The sequence below is a fragment of the Camarhynchus parvulus genome, chromosome 15 (genome assembly GCF_901933205.1).
Source record: "Camarhynchus parvulus chromosome 15, STF_HiC, whole genome shotgun sequence".
NCBI lineage: Eukaryota > Metazoa > Chordata > Aves > Passeriformes > Thraupidae > Camarhynchus > Camarhynchus parvulus.
The window spans coordinates 13,588,239-13,608,143 of NC_044585.1; the positions used below are offsets into that span (position 1 = coordinate 13,588,239).

A 19,905-nucleotide genomic window follows, 5' to 3' on the forward strand; every position below is an offset into this window, starting at 1 on the left:
ACCCATTTTCAAGCCACTGGCCTCCTGGCAAAAGCCTCCCAGTGTAGTGCAGAATAGGACTTGGATTAAGAATTAATTTACTGTCAGGAGTGATCTGCAATTTAACAGCTTAATCGAGTTTGCTGTGAAATTGGTCAGGAGCTCTGGAGCCTGAGCTGCCCCAGAGCTGCTGCAGCCAGGCAGGGTCAGGATCCAGGAACCAGCCAGCAAACCAGAGCCTGGCTCAGGATCTATAGCTAAACCAGCAAACCAGAGCCTGGCTCAGGATCCAGGAATCAGCCTGGAAACCAGAGCCTGGCTCAGGATCTATAGCTAAACCAGCAAACCAGAGCCTGGCTCACAAACCAGTACAAACCACAATCGGGAACTCAGTATAGCTAAACAGCAAACCAGAGCCTGGCTCAGGATCCAGCTAACCTACTGGCTCAGGATCCAGGAACAGCAGGAAAAGATGGCTCAGGATCTAAAGCCAGCAAACCTGAGCCTGGCTCAGGATCTATAGCTAAACCAGCAAACCCAGAGCTGCTGCACAGGCAGGGTCAGCATCCAGGAATCAGCCAGGAACCAGAGCCTGGCTCAGGATCCACAGCTCAGCTCAGCCACAAAACCAGAGCCTGGCTCAGGATCTATAACAGCCAGCAAACCTGAGCCTGGCTCAGGAACTGCTCAGGATCCACAGCTCAGCCAGAAACCAGAGCCTGGCTCAGGGTCCATAAATCAGCCACCAAACGTGACCCTCTCTGTGCCAGGAGCTGCTGAGGAAACCTCTCTCCCATGGAGTTAGCCCGTGCTGCACTCCTGTCAGCCTCAGCCAGCGCCAGGCTCAGCTCTTCCCTCCGCGCGCCCAGAACAGCTCTGCTCCTGTGCCATCCCCTTCCATCCCCTGGCTCCCTGCCCAGGGCAGCTGTGGGGAGCAGGCAGCAGCACAGCCACCCCCAGCTCGAGTGGGAAGCCAGGCTGCAGCCCTCAAAATGCCAAGGCACAGAAAAAGCATGCCTGTCCCAGTTTCCTCGTGTTATTTTGGTACGCTTCAGGAAAAAACCCAACAACACGTAACTCATTAATTATAACCTTTCAAAAGAGTTTTCCTTCCCCCCCAAACTGCTAAAATTTAGCAGAGCTGCAGCCAAAGTTCTAATGGAACTAATTTTAGCTTTTGTCATGCACACAAGATCATGAAGTAGGTCTCATCCTTCCATTAATGCAAATGTATTGAAGCAGCCGGAGCAGGAAACTGCCAGAGATGCTGGTGAGTGTTCCTGTGGCCCCTGGTGTGTGTGCTGGGGTGAGCACAGCACTGACAGGCCAGGAGAATAACAGCAGCCTGCAGTGCCAGCAGGCGTGCACAGCTCCTCACCGACAGCCACATGCAGACTTTACTGCCACGTTTATCTATTGCACGGATTTCAGCGACCTTGTCACACATGCTGGCCTCACTCTCTGCTGGCCGAGCCCAGCTGCCACTGTTTTAAAGATGGAAATGCTCCTGGTGGTCACATGCACTGGCTCTCTTGGGAGAGGGCTCGGTGCTGATGAGAGGGACCAGGCTGGAGCTCCTGATATTGCACAGGAAAACAAGGCACAGGCAGGGCAGGGGCTCAGCCAGCCCCTCCAGTGCATCTGCACTGACGTCCCTGGGAGGAAAACCCAAACCAGCCCCACACACAACAGCTCACGCCCCTGAGCCGCCCTCTGGCTCTGCCTGCTCTCATCCTTGGCCTTGGTTTGATTTTCAGAGCAGGGAAGCAGCCAGAGAGAGCAGGGCCCTGCTGGGGCTGGGCTGTGCCAGGACAGGCCCTGGGCAGCTCACACCGCAGCACAAACAGCAACGTGCTGCTCTCCATTGCAATGTCAGCTTAATTCGCCATGAGAATCCCAAACTCTGCCACAGGAGTGTGTGGCTGTGTAGTTACTGCTGATCTAAACACCAGCATTCCGCATGACTTACCTTGTCAGCTTCAAACTCTTCACAAAAGGACTCGGTTTATTTTTTTTTTAGCCCAACATTTGTCAGTGAAGCACCTCCAGCACTTGGAATGTGTGCTGGGATCCCCAGACAGAGATGCAAATATAAAACATGCATGAGCACTAAGCAGGGATGGGGCAGCAATTTGTGAACATCAGCACACTCCAGTGTTCCTGTTCACACCCCTGGATTTGCTGGCTGTATCTGATCAGAAGGGACAGCTCACAAATGCAGGTTTAAACATCTTTTGGACACCCAATATGCTTTTCCCCAGCACGCCTTTTATCCCTGATGTGCATCACCAAGCCGTGGGCTCAGCACAGCCCCTAAAATCCATTTCAGACAGGGATTTAAACAGGAGTCAAGCTGTCCCCTCAATAACTTGTAAATTAGGTCTCAGGCCAAAACAGAAACCTGTCACATAACACACCTCTGAGTCCAGCAGCAACACCTGAAGGTTTTGGTATGAGCTTTAACATTCACAATTTTCAGTTTCATCTGAATACTTTGCCTCCAATCACTGTACTGGACAAGAAGCCTTGCAAGATTCTGCAGTCTGACTCATTAGGACAAAAGTTAATTAAATCACATTCTCTCCTCAGACATACCATTTTGTCTTAAAGATGATTAAACAAGAGACAAATGTAATTAGGGCAGGAAAAAGTATAAGCCAAACGTTAATCTTATCGTGTGCTTTAGGAAAATGGAGCAATAAATCACCTTGCTGCCTGTGTTTGGCAGTAAGTGATACACAGAGAGCCCTCAGCCTCCCTGTCTGATACCAGCATCACTGATGGGGCAGTGGGGAGGGAGCTGGGCTGTGGCAGCAGATATTCCAGTTAGAGAGACAGGGAACATCTGAGCCTGGCTCATGGAGATGGAGCCTTCCAGAGAGGAATCAATGGCAGCAGATATTCCAGTTAGAGAGACAGGGAACATCTGAGCCTGGGTGATGGAGATGGAGCCTTCCAGAGAGGAATCAATGGCAGCAGATATTCCAGTTATAGAGGGAACATCTGAGCCTGGGTGATGGAGATGGAGCCTTCCAGAGAGGCATCAGTGGCAGCAGATATTCCAGTTAGAGAGACAGGGAACATCTGAGCCTGGCTCATGGAGATGGAGCCTTCCAGAGAGGAATCAATGGCAGCAGATATTCCAGTTAGAGAGACAGGGAACATCTGAGCCTGGCTCATGGAGATGGAGCCTTCCAGAGAGGAATCAGTGGCAGCAGATATTCCAGTTATAGAGGGAACATCTGAGCCTGGGTGATGGAGATGGAGCCTTCCAGAGAGGAATCAATGGCAGCAGACATTCCAGTTAGAGAGACAGGGAACATCTGAGCCTGGGTGCTGGAGATGGAGCCTTCCAGAGAGGAATCAATGGCAGCAGATATTCCAGTTATAGAGGGAACATCTGAGCCTGGGTGATGGAGATGGAGCCTTCCAGAAAATCAATGGCAGCAGATATTCCAGTTAGAGAGGGAACATCTGAGCCTGGCTGGTGCGATGGAGCCTTCCAGAGAGGAATCAATGGCAGCAGATGCCCTCTCCTCCCTCCGCCCTGCCCAGCACAGCCAAACCAGAGGCATGTGGCACTGCAAGTGTCTTTATCAATTAAAAAGGCCAATTTTGAGCCAACAGCCATTCCCAGCAGCGGGAGTGAGGATGTTGTGTTCTCGGGGGGAGAGGAAAGGTCAGCCTGCTTTCATGGCTGCTAATTTAATCCAGTCTTACACTGCACATGTCTCGCTTTTTGGGCATTTAGATATCCTTTCCTCATTCAGAAATGTAATGACTTGCTTGAAATATGATTAGGAAAAAATGCTTTTTAAACCCCATCAAGATCTATTTTTGATGGAAGTTTCCTCCATGGCCTGCAGCTAAGAAAAGCTTTTATGATGCTGGCACTGTATCAATAAACTCCAGACAGAATTCTGCACTTGCACAGGTGATGGCTGATCTAGAAAATGCCACCAGCAATGGAAAGCTGCACAGGCCACTGCCATGACACAGGGACAAAACTGGGGATGGAACAGATGCTCAGAGGGGGCACAGGGGGACTGCAGAGAAACCCTGGGATTTCAGGGGAAACCTGGGATTTCAGAGAAACCTGGGATTTCAGAGAAAACCTGGGATTTCAGAGAAAACCCTGGGATTCCAGAGAAACACTTTTTGCCTGCTGAAGGCACAAATCCTAGGTGTGGAGGAACAACCAGTGAATCCCCAGCGTGCCCCAGGTGGGTTTTTGTGGGTGTGGGTCTGCAGAGAGCCCCTCCCTTGCCAAGGGCTCCTGCTCAGGCAGCCTGACCCTGCAGGAAAGCACTGACTCCCCCTTTCCACCAGGCCTCAGCACTCAGCTCACATCACTGCTGTGTAATTATTCTTTTCAGGAGCAGAGATGCAAAGGAGGCATTAACAGCCGTTCCAAATATCACATTTGTGCACTTTTCCCTTGTCATATTAAATATAATTACTTCTGATGCAATCAAACTCATAGCCTTCACATGGATAAATCCAGCACCAAATTTAGAACCCCGAGCTTCAAACATCAGGCTCTTAAAGCAAAGCTTTAAGCCTTTACTTTCAGTTCAGTGAGGTACAGAGAACAGTGAGAACATAAGGTTCAAAAATGGTGTTTTAAAATGAAATTTCTTTAAATTATTCTGTTAGTTACTGGTGGCACAGGGCTTTGAAGATCAAAGGTGAGACGTGAACTCCATCTGACAGCTCAGCAGCAGGAGATGGGGATCAGCTAGCTGACCAAGCCTTCCAGAAGGTTCCTCTCTAAACTGCAATCAGAGCATGTGCAAACACGCAGAGATGCAACCAGAGAAGCTCTGCTGCTATTGAGAGTCAGGATGGGAGCCCCAAACCAGACTGGGATGTGCTGGTGTGTCACAGACACGTCTTATGAAAAATCCTTCCCTTAGGATCTTTCCTTCTGAGAAGCTGAGAGGCCTCAGGAACAAAATGTAAGCAATGGTTATCTGCTGCTGTGGGATGCAACAGGTGCATCTGGGATTGGGCTCATGTGGTTGTTTCTAATTAATGGCCAATCACAGCCCAGCTGGCTCAGACTCTCTGGTCAGTCACAAGATTTTATTATCATTCCTTTCTTTTCTATTCCTTTCAAGTCTTCTGATGAAATCCTTTCTCCTATTCTTTTAGTATAGTTCTAATATATCATTTTCTTTTAATATCACATATATAATAAAATAATAAATCAGTCTCCTGAAACACGGAGTCAAGATTCTCATCTCTTCCCTCATCCTGGGACCCCGTGAACACCAGCACACTGGGATGGGGTCAGAGCCACAGGCTGTGCCCCGGGCCCTGCACTTGCCATTCCTGCAGCCAGAACTCAGCCCTGCAGTTATTTCTGTCCCGTTTTTGGCATTGACACCCCCATTTCAGGCTGGGGCTGCCCCACAGGCGCAGCTGGGTGTGCTCAGTGTGGGCGCAGGATTCAGCAATCAGGGCAGAGCAAACTGCAGCCAGACCCTCCCAAACCTCCCGCAGAATCCCCCAGCCCTGGAGCTGTGCGCACACAGCCAAGCGCAGGGCCCCCGGAGCAGCCCCCGGGCTGCAGAACAAACTCTGCAGCTGCAGCAGGCTGGGGAGCAGAGCCAGACTTACTGGGAGCTGCCAGGGATGGCTCTGGAGTCAAGGCGCTGCCGTGGGACTGCAGGTCTGTGTCTCTCCTAGAAACCAGCTCTGATCAGAGATTTCCTGCGAAGCTGCGGGCATGCTGGAGCATCTCCAAACTGTGCAGGATAAAAGGAAAGCAGTCAGTGGCCAGTTTCTTAGAACTGCACTCATCTTCCAGTAGCCCGAGGGTTTCACTGCCTGTGCCCCAGAGCTGCAGCAAAGTCAGGGTTAATTACCACTACATACCATAAAAGCCAAGCTGAATTAATTAATTCAGCCGTGCTGAATAAACAGTTTTGTCATGGCAGGCAACAAGGCTGAAGTCCAACAAAAGCTCCAAACTGAGCCTTAAATTTGTGCTCAAACCCAGAGTGGAACGGAGGAGGGAAGAGGATGAGAAGCATGAATCAGTTCTTCCCAAGACTTTATTTTTTCCCCTGGCATGGAATTCTAAAAATACCTTTGGATGGTGTCCCTCCACACCCAGAATGGCAAGGCACAGGAACTGCATCCTGAATGCACCAGGAGCTAAATACCAGAGCCTGCCAGATTGCACAGGGTAATTAACGACAGACCTGCCACCCATCCCCACACGCCGCCAGCTATTTTAAACGCCTTTACTTACATCACGGCTGGGGTCTTCAGCAGCACAGACCTAATTCACATCGGGGCTGTGCTGTGGGACAGGGAATCGCTCAGGAGGGCATGCACCCCAGATCTGCGGGGCTGGGGCCACACCTTTCATTATTCACGAGCTCCCCGAGCAGATGCAGGGCTGCGGGGATCGTAATTCAATGCCCTGGAAGCGCCTGGTGACTCACGGAGGTGCCTGCTGGAGAGCCCTGGGCACAGCCTTCTGCTGTTTTGGGAAGGCACTCCATGCAGAGTGAGTTACCCAGCCCGCTCTGGAGCCTGCCAGCGTCTCCTAAAGCCACAAACAAATGCAGAGCAGCAGAGCCACGCACGGGGGTTTGCTGCAGGGGCTGTGTCAGTGGCATGGGGATGCTCCATGGGCACGGGGCTAAAAATGCAACTTCGCAGCTGCAGCCGGTGTTAAATCAAACACAGGATCTGCAATCCAATGCAAGATCACACTGCAGCCTGTGTTCAAATCAAGCACAGGATCTGCAATCCAATGCAAGCTCACAGCTGCAGCTGGTGTTCAAATCAAACAGGAGCTGCAAATGCAAGTTCAGAGCTGCAGCCTGTGTTCAAATCAAGCACAGGAACTGCAGTCAATCAAGTTCACAGCTGCAGCTCACACTCAAGCCCAGGATCTGCAATGAAATGCAAGTTCACACTGCAGCTGGTGTTCAGATCAAACAGGATCTGCAAATGCAAGTTCACAGCTGCAGTTGCATTCCAGCACAGGATCTGCAATCAGCGGCAAGTTCTCAGCTGCAGCCTGTGTTCCAGCCCAGGATCTGCAATCCAAGTGCTGTTTTGCAGAGTTATGACCCCTCCTGTGGAGTTCCAGCCTTCCCTGGGGCTCTCTGAGTGTAAAAGAGAAGGAGTTCCCTGCAGCAGTTCCACAAATGCCCGGCTCTGGTGCCTGCAGGGGCTCCCTAAACGCAGGTGAAAGTCCATAACCTCATGGTTGTCACCCTCACAGAGCTCCCACCGGGAAGGTCTCGGGTGACAGGGGCACAGGAGGCGCTGACCTTGCCCAGAGAGCCCGAGCAGCGCACACAGGCAGCAGAGTTTGCTGGAGAAATGGAAAGTCTTTCTAGGAAATGCCTGCAGAGCCAGGCTCTGCTGGGCTCAGCTCTGTGGGATGAGCTGCAGAGCCCAAAGGAGCCACATCCCTGACAGTCACTCAGCTTGTTTTTAACAGTCAGTGATTTGAAAGGTGCTGTCACTGCCTTGTATGGTCTCTAACTGTACATGAGGAATAACTCAGCAATGGAATCTTGTATGGTCTCTAACTGTACATGAGGAATAACTCAGCAATGGAATCTTGTATGGTCTCTAACTATACATCAGGAATAACTCATCACTGACTTTGCAAGTGAGGAATGGCAATCACAGTCAGCAGCCAGGTTACAGAGCACAAAAACATCCAACATTCACCATGCCAACAGCTGCAAGTTATCCCTCTGCTGAAGCAATGCTTGAACGTTGAGCTTGTCATGTGAGACACTTCAATAAATCCTGCACAAAACACATTTCAATCTTTCCTCTCGAATTGAAGGGATTTTCCTGCCCTGCCTCTGCTTTTAACACGTCTTTTGCCTCTGTCAGTGTTCAGTATTAGTGAAATAATCAGCAATATTACAATGTGCAGTGCTTGTGCAGCTCTGCACCGTGTGGGTGTGTGCAGAGATTTATTCAATACAGATACTAACCTGGTATAGTTTATTTACTGTCTATAATAATTTATTGCAATTTATTTCTGTCCCAGTAAGTGTAAGTAGGTACCAATAAGATAAGCCTTGGATTAGGGGCACTGTTAAATGTTAGGTGAAAGATCCTCCAGACCCATCAGCTGCACTGTGGCAGTGCAGGACAATGGGGCACAGATCCAGAGCAGGGAAATAAATGCACCAGGCTGTACCCAGGGCACAGAAATACTGCAGATCCCAGCCCTGCCCAGGCTGCCAGGGGCATCTGTCCCAGCAGCTCTCATGGAGCTCCATGGACAGAGGAAAAGCCTCTTTTCCTGTCCTGGGATGTCTCCATGCAGGATGAGGGTTTGACATCCGTGTAAAGTCAAATACCATCCCCAGCCCTGGCACAGCTGAGAACAGGGATGATTTGATGATATTTGTCTTCCAATCTGAGAGCTTCTTGGTGTGTGGAAGAATCCCCAGTTTTGCCCCATTCCATCACATTTCAAAGTCTCAAACCAAATTAATTAGCAAGATTGTGGCACCTCCTCCTTAAGCTCATTAGCAAAGACTAATGGCTACAGAATCAATTATTTCATGCAGACACTGCCTCACCACCACCAGCCTCTGCATCACACGGGCTCATTCTGAATTTCAGTTCTGTTGTAATTTACTCCACTGGTTTAATTACAACCCTTAATTAAGTCCCTTCTTTAATCAACTGTATAGCTGTGTCCATTCATGTATGGCAGCATATAAAATGAGAAACACAGAGCAAATAACAAAGCCATGGGGCCAACACCACAGCTGTGCCAGGACTTGGCTGGCCCCAACCTCTGCTCCAGGAACTGCAACCATTCCTTCCTTTGAAATGCCCACGGTGAGCTCAGAACAAACACAAACAAGCACACAGTTTAGCTAAGGTTTACAAAACCATGCTTCAATTTCCATCTTGCAGTCCCTGAAAGTCCAGTGGATTTGTCATTACACTGACACACTTCATTGCTTACTCTTCTGTCAGCTCAGTGTCTGGGGGTCTGCAGGTGCTGTATTTTCCAGAATAGACAATTTCATTTCCAAAGCAATCATTGAGATTTTCCAGCTTCACTCTCCACTATTATCACAAACAGTTTGCATTTCCTTCCAGCGCAGTGTGGGAGTAACAAGTTTCTCCATTGGTCTCAACACATTCCTACTTTTGCTTTTTTTTGCTGGGTTTTTTCCCACAACAGTAAAAAAAAACTTCTTATCATTTCCTGATAAAGAACCCAAGTGGTTTTTCTCTTCAATTCTATCTTTCATATTCTCATGCATAACTGATAAAACTATCCAGTGACTTTTCCTTAAGACCTACTAGAACAAATGTACCAAAAGGGAATTAGCCACAAGAATGAGAAAAGCCAACACCCTCTCTGTATGCAAATTTCTTCTCTTAAATACAAAAAATGAGACCACGGGAATCCTATTTCAGTGAGCAAATTAACAAAAGGTCAGAAAGCTTGATCTTTGTCACTGGTGTACTCTGTCTGAAAGCTGAACTGCCATTTAAATATTCATCAGGGAGAGCTGTAAGTGCAGGTTGAGAGCTCTGTGTGCACAGGAGAGGAAACTGAAAATATTCATGGCATGGGAGATATTCCACCAAAGGAAAATCCGGGTGAAGGAAAGGAGCCCTAACCTGGAATTTCAGTAATTTATGAATCCAGACACATGAGGAAGTGTCCTAAAGCCTTTCACTTTTGGGGTCTGTAATGGGACACAGACACAGGAGGGAAATTCAGCCTTCACCAGCCACTGGAAACTGAGGGGAAAATTGGTTCCAGATGATGGCAGGAGCACAGGCAGTACGCAGAACCACGCTCCATTTTATCAATATATTTTTTATGAAATAAAAAAGAACAAAGGAGGAGAAGCAGCTGCAGGGACATCCAGGTGGAGAAGCAAACAGAGATGTTCAGCCTCTGCTGCAGCCTGAGCTGGGCTTGCCACCAGCACCAGAGCCCCCTCCCAGCAGACTGAGGGTTCTTGCCACATAATCTTCCTGCCTGGCTTTAGTGCTTTAATTAAACTGAATTTACACTTCTCCCTGTAGTTTAATACCCAGTTTATTGAAGCTTCTGTTCAAGTTTTTCTCTTTGGCAGCGCAGGAAGCTCAGAGATTTCCCAGCCAATTCCTCCCGCACAAACAAATACCAATGGTCCTCTCTGCATCCTCCCCCCGTGCTCCCTTCAGGCCCAAAAGTGCTTTTCACAGCCGGGGAATGTCCCCTTTGGGCCATAAGGAAATTCCCTGCAGGCACGGGAAGCCCCAGCCCAGAGCTGCCCAAATGCACAGCAAAGGGCAGCGCAGCAAATCTCACAAGTGAGATCACGTTCTGAGAGGAAAATGCTCCAAGGACTGCCTTGCAATAGCCTGGAGGCTTAACGGGAAGCAATTACAGCATAAATAAAATCTGCACTCTGTCAAAAATGCACACGGTGAGCTCGACAGGAATTCTTCTGAGCCATCGGAAGAGAAAGAGCATTTGGCTTTCCAGAAAGGAGAACCATCTGCAGGGTCCCTGCCCAGTGATCCCGTGCAGCTGAGGTTTTGAAAGCAAGCTGCCATTGCAAATGGAAAATGGGCTCCAAAAGAAAGATTCGCAGCTCCTTGTTAAATAGTTTTTGGAAGCTTGTAACAAAAGATGCTCATTGGTTAGACAAGGCAACATCCCAAAATACCCCACTGATGACACCTGGTGGAGTTGCACAGGGTTTTCTGTCAGCTCTCTGAACACATTTCAGACTGCAGGTATCAAACCGTGGGACAGTGGTCATGGGAGTGGAGCTCAACTCTGAATTAACTGGATGTTTTTAAAATGATATCATGTTCCTCCCATTCCAACAGCCACCTCTGCCAGCTGTGCCCCTGCTCAGCTGTAACCCCAGGCTGGTCTGAACGTCCATTATCCATTATCCAGCATTTCAGCTGGGGCTGCAGAGCAGGTAAAGATTGCCCTGGCTGGAGCATCCATTCAGAGCATGTTCACACTGAGCCTTCAGCTGAAAAGTGCATCCCCAAAATCGGGGTCCCAGACTCACAGAACCCACAGAATTCGCGGTTCCAGGCTCACAGAACTCGGAGTTTCACACTCACACCACTCCATGTTCCAGAGTCACAGAGCTTGGGGTTCCAGTGCCACAAAACTCCGGGTTCCAGACTCACAGAACTCACAGAACTCACAGAACTCGGGATTCCAGAGTCACTGAACTCCATGTTCCAGACTCACAAAACTCCGGGTTCCAGACTCACAGAACTCCAGGTTTCAGAACTCGGGGTTCCAGAGTCACTGAACTCCAGGTTCCAGACTCACAAAACTCCGGGTTCCAGACACTCACAGAACTCAGGGTTCCAGACTCACAAAACTTTGGGGTCCCAGACCTCACCAGCTCTGCCCTGCTGAAGGGAACCCTCAGGGCTCGTTGGTCAGAGGAATGAGAGGTGAGATTCAGGTGAATGTCCTGGGTCAGACGGACAGGCACAGACAGACAGACACTCCTGTGCTCCCTGGGGCTCTGGGCTGGCAGAACGTGCCACCCACACCCCTCACTGCCCTGTCCAAGGTGGCATTCCTGAATTTCACCTGAATTTCATTCCTGAATTTCACCTGAGAGCCTGCCACGCAGTGCAGGTGGGCAGGACAGAGCTCAGTGACAGCTGGGACAGAAAGTGACCTGCACCCTCCCGAGCAGCTGGAGCTCCAACCTGCAGATTTCAGCTGAAGTAGAAACCCTTCCTCCTGCTGAGCCCCAGCTCTGGGGATGGACAGGATCTCTGCTCTGAAAATTTTTTACACATTTCCTGAGACAGCAGAACCTTTAATAATCTTGTTTTCCCCCAGCTTGGGCTGCCAGTGAAACCACCCTGGTGGCTGTCAGCTTTCACAGGATCCAGAATAGATGAGTAAGATGTGTTTGTCACCAGACAAAAACATCCTTGTGTCTCTGTTCCAGCATCCTTCCAGCATCAGCCAGACTGAACAATTCCCACCACGACAGCAGAGAGGAAACACTGCTGAAAATGCAAAGTTTGGCTTGTGGCTAATTATACAGAGCCAGCTTTGGGTGAATGGTGGTCTTGATTGTGAATGGGAAGATTGTTGATTTGATTTTTTAATAAATAAATTTAAAAATTAGAGCTCACTTGTCACTTGCAGCTCAAAGTAAGGAAGAACAATAGGCAGTACTGGAGGCTGTCCAGGCATGCAATCCCAGCCCTGGAACACCCAGAGCCTGCATCCCCAGAATGATAAAATTAATGCAGACGGTTGACAAGGAAAAAACCCTGATAAGCAATAAAATGCTCCCACAACCAATGGAAAACACTGCAGAAAAAGTATGATTTACCTTGATTTGGTAAGTGAACTATGTGGCAAAGTGAACTGTTTCCTTCAAAAATCAGCTAAGGACTGGGCTTTTCTTTTTTTCTTTTTTAAATTGGAACAATAAAATCTTCAGCAACTGCATTAACTATATATTAACTATATACTATAAACTATATACATATATATATATAATATAAATGATATTAACTACAAACTATTAAACTCCTTTTCCACGCTTTTTTCCATGAAGGTCCCCATGGCTCTGTGCTCCCCCTTTTTGAAGCTGACCCTCTGGAGGCTCCTTGGCACACAAACCTCCCTCCATCAGTGAAACTCCACAAACCCAGCTCTGCTGGGAGCTGCACTGAGCCAGCTCCTGCCTGCAGAACTCCTCCTCTCCCTTCACCATCCTGCCCCGAGTTCCCCTCCCTGATGCACCCAGCAGCACATCGGCCTGCCCTGCCAGTGCAAGAGCTTCTCCATCACTCTGATCCTCACCGTGGCTCTTGCTGGAGCTGACACCAATTCTGCAAATCACTGCAGTCTGGAGGGCTCCCGTATTTTTAGCTACTGTGCCAAATTGCTCTGAATTTAATTAGTCAAACACCTATCTGCAGAAATCTATCCCAAATTCAAAGTGAGAGTCTGCTGTCAAAGTTTGGATGATAAATTCAGAGCAACTTTGGGACCTTCTGGGCAGGAAGCTCTGATGCAAGTGACTCATGTTGCTGTGTCAGTCTAAAAGCACTTCTAGCTGAAATCTCAGAAAGCAGAGTATGGCAGAAGGTGCCAATAAATCCTGTGGCCAGAGCAAGAAATGGGATTCTTGGGAAAATACCAATCTGGCTATTAGAGGGAATCATTGCTTTATTTATTACTCTTTATCACTGATATAAAGCTTACAAGGATAAGCTAAGATAAAGAGGCAAGAGACACGCCCACACTACTGAGATTTCTTCCATAAAGTATCAAATAATTTACCTCATTTACAATTTAAAAAAAGGTTATTGAGCTTTTCTGGCTGATTTCTCCCTTTTATTCATGCTGCAAATATTGGCAGCCTCTGTGTCCTGGAAAAGGGGGGTAAGAGATGCCTCCTGTGCTCAGAATTCTGCACAGACTGAAGGAAGCTTTGCACTGACTCAACTCAAACCTGGCTAAACCTCCTGGCTAAGGAAAGAAATCTCAATGAACACCAGATACCCATTAATGCTGAATCTTCTAGAATGTTCTTTTCAAAGAAACTCACATCATCTCATATATTAACACAGATTTCACCCGCAGGTTCCACCGAAGCACACAGGATGAGACAAAGCTGCCACAGCTGCAGCCCCATCAGCAAAGCTTCTACACCTCGGTTTTTGGCCAGTGTCACTCTGCAGGAGCTCCATCTAACACGTACAGTAAATACATAAATACAACATCTCTCTTTTCCATGGGGCTGCTGGGTTTTATGTAAATGAATCGTGTATTGGCCAGACCAGTTTTCCTTTCACTTCACACATGCAACTAATGTATTTCTTGCTGGAATTATCCCACAGTGATACTAGCACGAGTCTAAGGAGAATCAGGCCTTTAAGCCCTAAGTATTATCAACATAAAATGCAAATCCTTTAAAAAGGATTTGAGGTGGCTTTTTATGAGAAAATGGCAGTCAGGAAGATGTCTGACTGCCTCTGACATAAACAACAGGACAAGAGCTGAAGATTCATCGCTGTGAAGAAATCTGAAACCCAAATGAAGCCAGAACTCATCTGACAGCAGCTGCTGTCTCTCAATAGCCAAACCATCCTGCACTGAAATCCTCCTTTTGGCAGCACAGAAGCCTCCTTTTGGCACAAACAGAGCCTCCCCTCATGAGGGGATCAAGCAGCATCTTGAGCCTGTCTTGCACAGCCCAGGCTCTGTGCACCCTGTCCAAGAGCAGCCCGGGGAACGATTCTGGGCAAAAAGGAGCGATTCTGGGCAAAAAGGAACCATTCTGGGCAAAAAGGAGTGATTCTGGGCAAAAAGGAGTGATTCTGGGCAAAAAGGAGCGATTCTGGGCAAAAAGCAGAACAAATCTGGGCAAAAAGGAACCATTCTGGGCAAAAAGGAACGATTCCGGGCGAAAAGGAACGATTCTGGGCAAGGAGCAGAACAAATCAGGGCAAAGAGCAGAACAATTCTGGGCAAGGAGCAGAACCATTCTGGGTGAAAAGGAACAATTCTGGGTAAAAAGGAACAATTCTGGGCAAGGAGCAGAACCATTCTGGGTGAAAAGGAACAATTCTGGGTAAAAAGGAACAATTCTGGGCAAGGAGCAGAACCATTCTGGGTAAAAAGGAACCATTCTGGGTCAAAAGGAACAATTCTGCTCCTCCGTATCCCCAGCAGCCAGCACCAGGGCTGTGCTGATCACTGTAAATGATGCCAGCCCAGGTCTGGAGGGATCTGCCAAGGCAGAAGTGGCACCTGCAGGGAGGGAGCGTGTTCTGCCAGGCCAGGCTGTGCCAGAGCCCTGCAGGCTGCCCTGCCCTGCCCTGCCAGCTCTGCAGGCAATGCTCCGTGCCAGGGGAGCAGCCTGGCAGGCACTAAAGGCCCATCAAAGCTCAGCTCAGCCTGTGGACAGGAGCCAGACTCAGATGTGTCCACACTGAGCCCGACTCCTCTACAGAAACACAACTTCCTTCAGGCAGGGAGGGTTTGGGATCAGCTATATGGAAATTGTAAATGATGCTTCAACATTTTATTAGCATCAACCATTTTTCAACATGCACTGCAGTTACTGAGATTAAAGATGCTCATAATTAAAAATGAATCAGTTTATTATACAAAATTGACAATATAAATCTTCGTGGGATTATTTTGTTTCTCATTAGAGGTGTATAAACCCAAGTTGTCTGGGCCCTGTGACACTGAGTGAAGAAATGGGCACTGCAAGGTGTAATTTATATCCCTTCTAAGACAGATACTAGAAATAGAAACCTTTCTTTCTCCATCTGACTTGTGTAAGTTATTACTGCCTGAGCATTAATGTAGTGGTGCTAAAGCTGCCCCTTTCTGGCCAGCTAACAGCAAATTGACCTTGGCTTCCCTCTTGCTTTTCTCATGGAAAGAAGAGTCACTTAAAGCTCACCTGCACCCACACACCTGTGCTCACACCCTCACATGGGACTGTGCCTGGAATTGCTGCAGCCTCCTGCCCTCCTCCAGGGGAGCTCTCTGAATAAAGGCAGCTTAAAGAACTGCATCATCACAGGTCCAGAGCCAAGCCCAGGAAGTGAGGATCAATTTACTTTGACTTCCCTATTAAGCTGTATGAAGATCAGTTAAAGGATTTTCTCCGTTCTCCATCTGCATCCTGCATCAGCAGAGGGGTGGAACTGCTGATATGCAAGTCACATCCACCTTCCTCTTTGATCCACTTAATCAAAGTGAGATTCCTTGCAATTTCCTGCCTTCCACCTTTGAAGGAACGTGGTCACTTTGGAGATTCCTTGAAGCTTGCAGTTTATTTCCTTGTAAATTCTGTTTCTCCTGGATATCTTACTCCTTTCACCAGCGCCAGTGTAAGTTGTTAATACACATCTGTATACAAACATTGGGGCTGTATACAAACACAGGAATTCATCCTTCCACCTGGAAATAAACCCAAAGCCCCACACCTCGCCACCTCCTGCAGTCTGTCCCTGCCGTGTTCTGCTCACATGAGCCCCGTGAGGGAAGCCAGGGGAGCTCCAGGCAGGAAAGGCTCGTGCTGCTGTGCTGGGGCTGGGCTCTGCAGCTGATTAGCCTGATGCCTGCCATGTTCCAGCTATCTGCAGCTGCGTGATTACATCAATGAACTTCCAGAGCTGACAGCACGCTAAATTCAAGATGCTGCTCATGTAGGAAGAGAATGGATGACTTTAAATACACTTTCTCTTCTAAACCCCAGGAAAGAAAAAGGCAAACCCTGGCCTGATTTTCCCCAGAAGAATCCTTCCTTAGAAACCTCCAGCAGCCTCCTGACTCTCAGCAGGGCTTTTGGGACCAGGAGAATTCCCTCTCAGCTGAACAAAGCATTTTCTCTTTATTTTTAAGGTGGTTAAAAGCTGAAGCCCAGCCAGACAGATGCTGTGCAAAGGCTACACTAAAGCTGAGCAGCTTTTGGCATTTCTGAGCAGCTTTTGGCATTTCTGAGCACTTCCCTCATCCTGGCAACCTCTGGGTGCTTGAACCAGAGCACTCAGCACTCAGTCTGTGCCTGAGTCAGCATTAGTGATGGAATCAGACCTACCTTGTCATTTTGTCACTATAAGACAACAAAGAATAAGCTCTTTTAGTGTTTCATAACATAAGCTCCCCAAATTCCTGGTTTATTCATACAGCCCTTTCTTCTCCTTGTTCCAGTTCCAGCTCATCCTTCCTGAACACAAATCCTACACTGACACAAAAAGCCAAAGCTTGAAGGTGTGTTTTGAGAATTCCACTCTCTTTGTAAATGGTTTTAATTATTGATGATGGCAATAATGGGGCTTGTTTCTCCCACCTCTCGGACTGGGGTATTGTGATATTTGCCCTGAAGTATTTACTTGCTGGTTTTATTATTTATGTAGTAGTGGTCTGTTACCAATCCAACAATGATGGATAGTGACAGTGAACATTCCTGTGGGTCTTCATCCCTAAAGCAGGTTTGATGGAAGCATGGAAACCCAAATGCATTTTCCCACGCACACTTGGGCTGGATTGCAGCAGAGGGACTCGTGCACATGAGGAGATTTACCACAGATCTGAGTAAGATACACTGCACCAACGCATCGTGAGAGAACCCCAATCCAGCCCTGAAGTTATCCCAGTAAATTGGAAATTCTGTTAATAGGAGTGCCATGGACCTTAAAGCACTGCAGCTCACAGGCATGCATTATTCTGCCTAGGAAATGCCAGCAATTGTACTTTTAATGAATGTTGCAGGGAACAAAAACTAAATAGTGCCACATCCTCAAATCTGCATTTTCCTAACAGCCATGACTGCTATGAAAATTCTGTTCTCGTGGCAATTGTTACACAGCACAAACCAAATCTCATTTTCGCCCCTAGGCAATGTGGGGCCAAGGACAGCTCCTTTCTGCTTACCTCGAGTTCAGCTTGGAACGGGAGCACTCCACAGATGACAAGCTTGGGAAAAGCTAAATTGTGCTGTATTGCTGAGGACAAAGCCAGCACCAAAGACAAGCAATTAGTAAATTAGTAGAACTCACCAGTGTTTAACAAAGAGCATTTCTGAACTCACATTCACCAAACGGTTTTAAGAAGCAAGTCCAGACAGACAACAGGGGAACCCCTTTACACACATGGAAAACAAACAGATGCTACCTTTTAATTCTCTGTTTTGCACTCCACCTTCCCACTGGGTGTTTTTTCAACCTCTCCATCTCTTCCTTCCTCTTGCAGTGGGAAATCCTGCAGGATCTGATCTCACTTCAAGGAAGCACTCAGAGCTGAAGGGGCAAACCAGGCTGGTAAAACCCCAAAGAGAACCCCAGGGCAGGTGGATACTCTGCGCAGACACCTTTCCTGGTCTTTCCTGTCCTTCTCTCAAACACCAATTTCCCATTCACTGCAGCCAGTTCCACCCTCACATCACAGTGCATAACCCAGCTGCACCAGGGGAAATTCCTGTTTCTTAGTTACAGCAAATCAGAGTGAGGAAACGTCCTTCTCAACAGCAGCACGGGCCCTTAATGCTATTAAATAGAGGGATATTAGAAATCAATGCTCTGACGGAATGTTCTGGTAGTTTTTACGTGCCAGACTAAATTTTGGTTACAGGAGGCACAAGGGGTGAGAGGGAGAAGGCAGCACAGCTGAGAGGGCTCAGGCCTGGGGCGGGGATGGAGGAGAAGGATTTGTTCTGTTCTCTAAATCCTTCTGTCTCATTTTAGACAAGAAAAAATGGTATATTTACAACACTTTTATCGTTACGTTATAAAAATATCAGCAGCTTGAAGCTTCGTACACTTCATTTCCTTGTAGCAGAAAATCAAACAGATTTTTCAAAAGGGAACTGAGGCTGCAAGCTGAGCACAGGGTTTGGGGTTTATGGTAATTAATAACTACCAATATCCAAGGTATCCAAAGTGGCCAAGCTCTCCCTGGCATGGGACAGCGGGGATTCCAGTTAATCCAGGAGCCACCAACGATGGTGACACAGCAGCATGAACTGTGCTCCATCTTCACATAAACCAGAGCTACTAAACTCACATATGGGAAATACATTTATACAGCAGATTTAAGGCTGCTGAACAGACACCCTTCCAGAGAGACATTTATAGCTCTGTACACCCAGCAGGGGAACAGGCAGCCCTTGGAGTACACAAACCGGCTGTAGCCACCCTGATTTGTGATAGTAGTAATTTTTTAAAGATTAATAGATTTGCAGGCTCATTACTATGAGTAGCACATGGCCAGTTAATTTAAAATGAAACAAAAAAAGGTCTGGTTTTAGAAGATCAATACTTCCCCCTCCTCCTTTCTTATACAACATTTAATTAAGAGAAGCAATACAATGGACAAATGTTAGAGCAGGTTCTGCAAACAACACCCATGGATTTCCATTGACCCGGCTGAATGACCCTGGGCACATAAATCTGAGGCACACTGAAAATTTCCCACCTGCAAAACAGACAGAATGATAGCAAACCATCATTCTTAAGCACTCAGTAAAGAGTTTTCCCACTGGAAAGTGCCATTGCAGACTTAGGGCTTCCCTAGACAAAATGCAGGTTCACACAATTAGATTTCAATATGAGATTAGAAACTTGTAAACCTGATATTCTTTAAAAAAAACAACAACCCAACACCCAAAATTTCATCCAGTTCTTCCTCATTCCTAATCACAACTTTCACTGCAGACCACAGCAGCTCATTGCCACTGAGCCCTGCCAGCAGGTGAAGAGAGGGAGGCAGAGATCTCCTGTGGTTTATCAGAGAGCACAGCCAGAGCCACAGACAGACAGACAAACCCACAGACAGACAAACCCACAGACAGGACTCAGCCTGCGAGGCCATGCCCGGGCCAGGAAACTAGAATGGGACTGGATTCCCATCTGATTCCTGCAGGGCCCAGCCTGGTCCCTCCATGGAGCGCTGAAAGTGCACTGGAGAGGGGATGAAGATGGATAAGGGTCTATAAAAGGTATTAAGGGTGTATAAGGGTGTATAGAAGATGTATAAAGGTATACAAGGGTGTACAAGGGTGTATTAAAGATATATAGGGGTGTATTAAGGATGTATTAAGGGTGTGTAAGGATGTGTAAGGATGTACAAGGGTGTACAAGGGCATATAAAGGTGTACAAGGGTGTATTAAAGATATATAAGGGTGTATCAAGAGTATATAAAGAGTGTGCAAGGGCGCACAAGGGTGCATAAAGATGTAGAAGGGTGCACAAAGATATATAAGGGTGTATAAGGGTGCATAAAGAGTGTTCAAGGGTGTACAAAGGGTGCACAAAGGGTGCACAAAGGGTGCACAAAGACATGTAAGGGTATATAAGGGTGTTATATAAGGATTTATAAGTATGTATAAAGATGCACAGAGGGTGCACAGGGCTGTTTCAGGCACCAGGAGCGTGGAGCT

The 19,905-nt window shown here is 47.6% G+C and overlaps 1 protein-coding gene across 1 annotated transcript in view; it reads right to left on the minus strand.

Annotated features, from left to right (window-relative positions):
* RIMBP2 (RIMS binding protein 2) overlaps nt 1-19,905 on the minus strand; it is an 81,231-nt gene that overhangs the window by 54,028 nt on the left and 7,298 nt on the right. Inside the window, 1 exon segment of the mRNA XM_030959240.1 lies at nt 5,602-5,729. The gene's annotated coding sequence lies outside the window, so the exon portion shown is untranslated.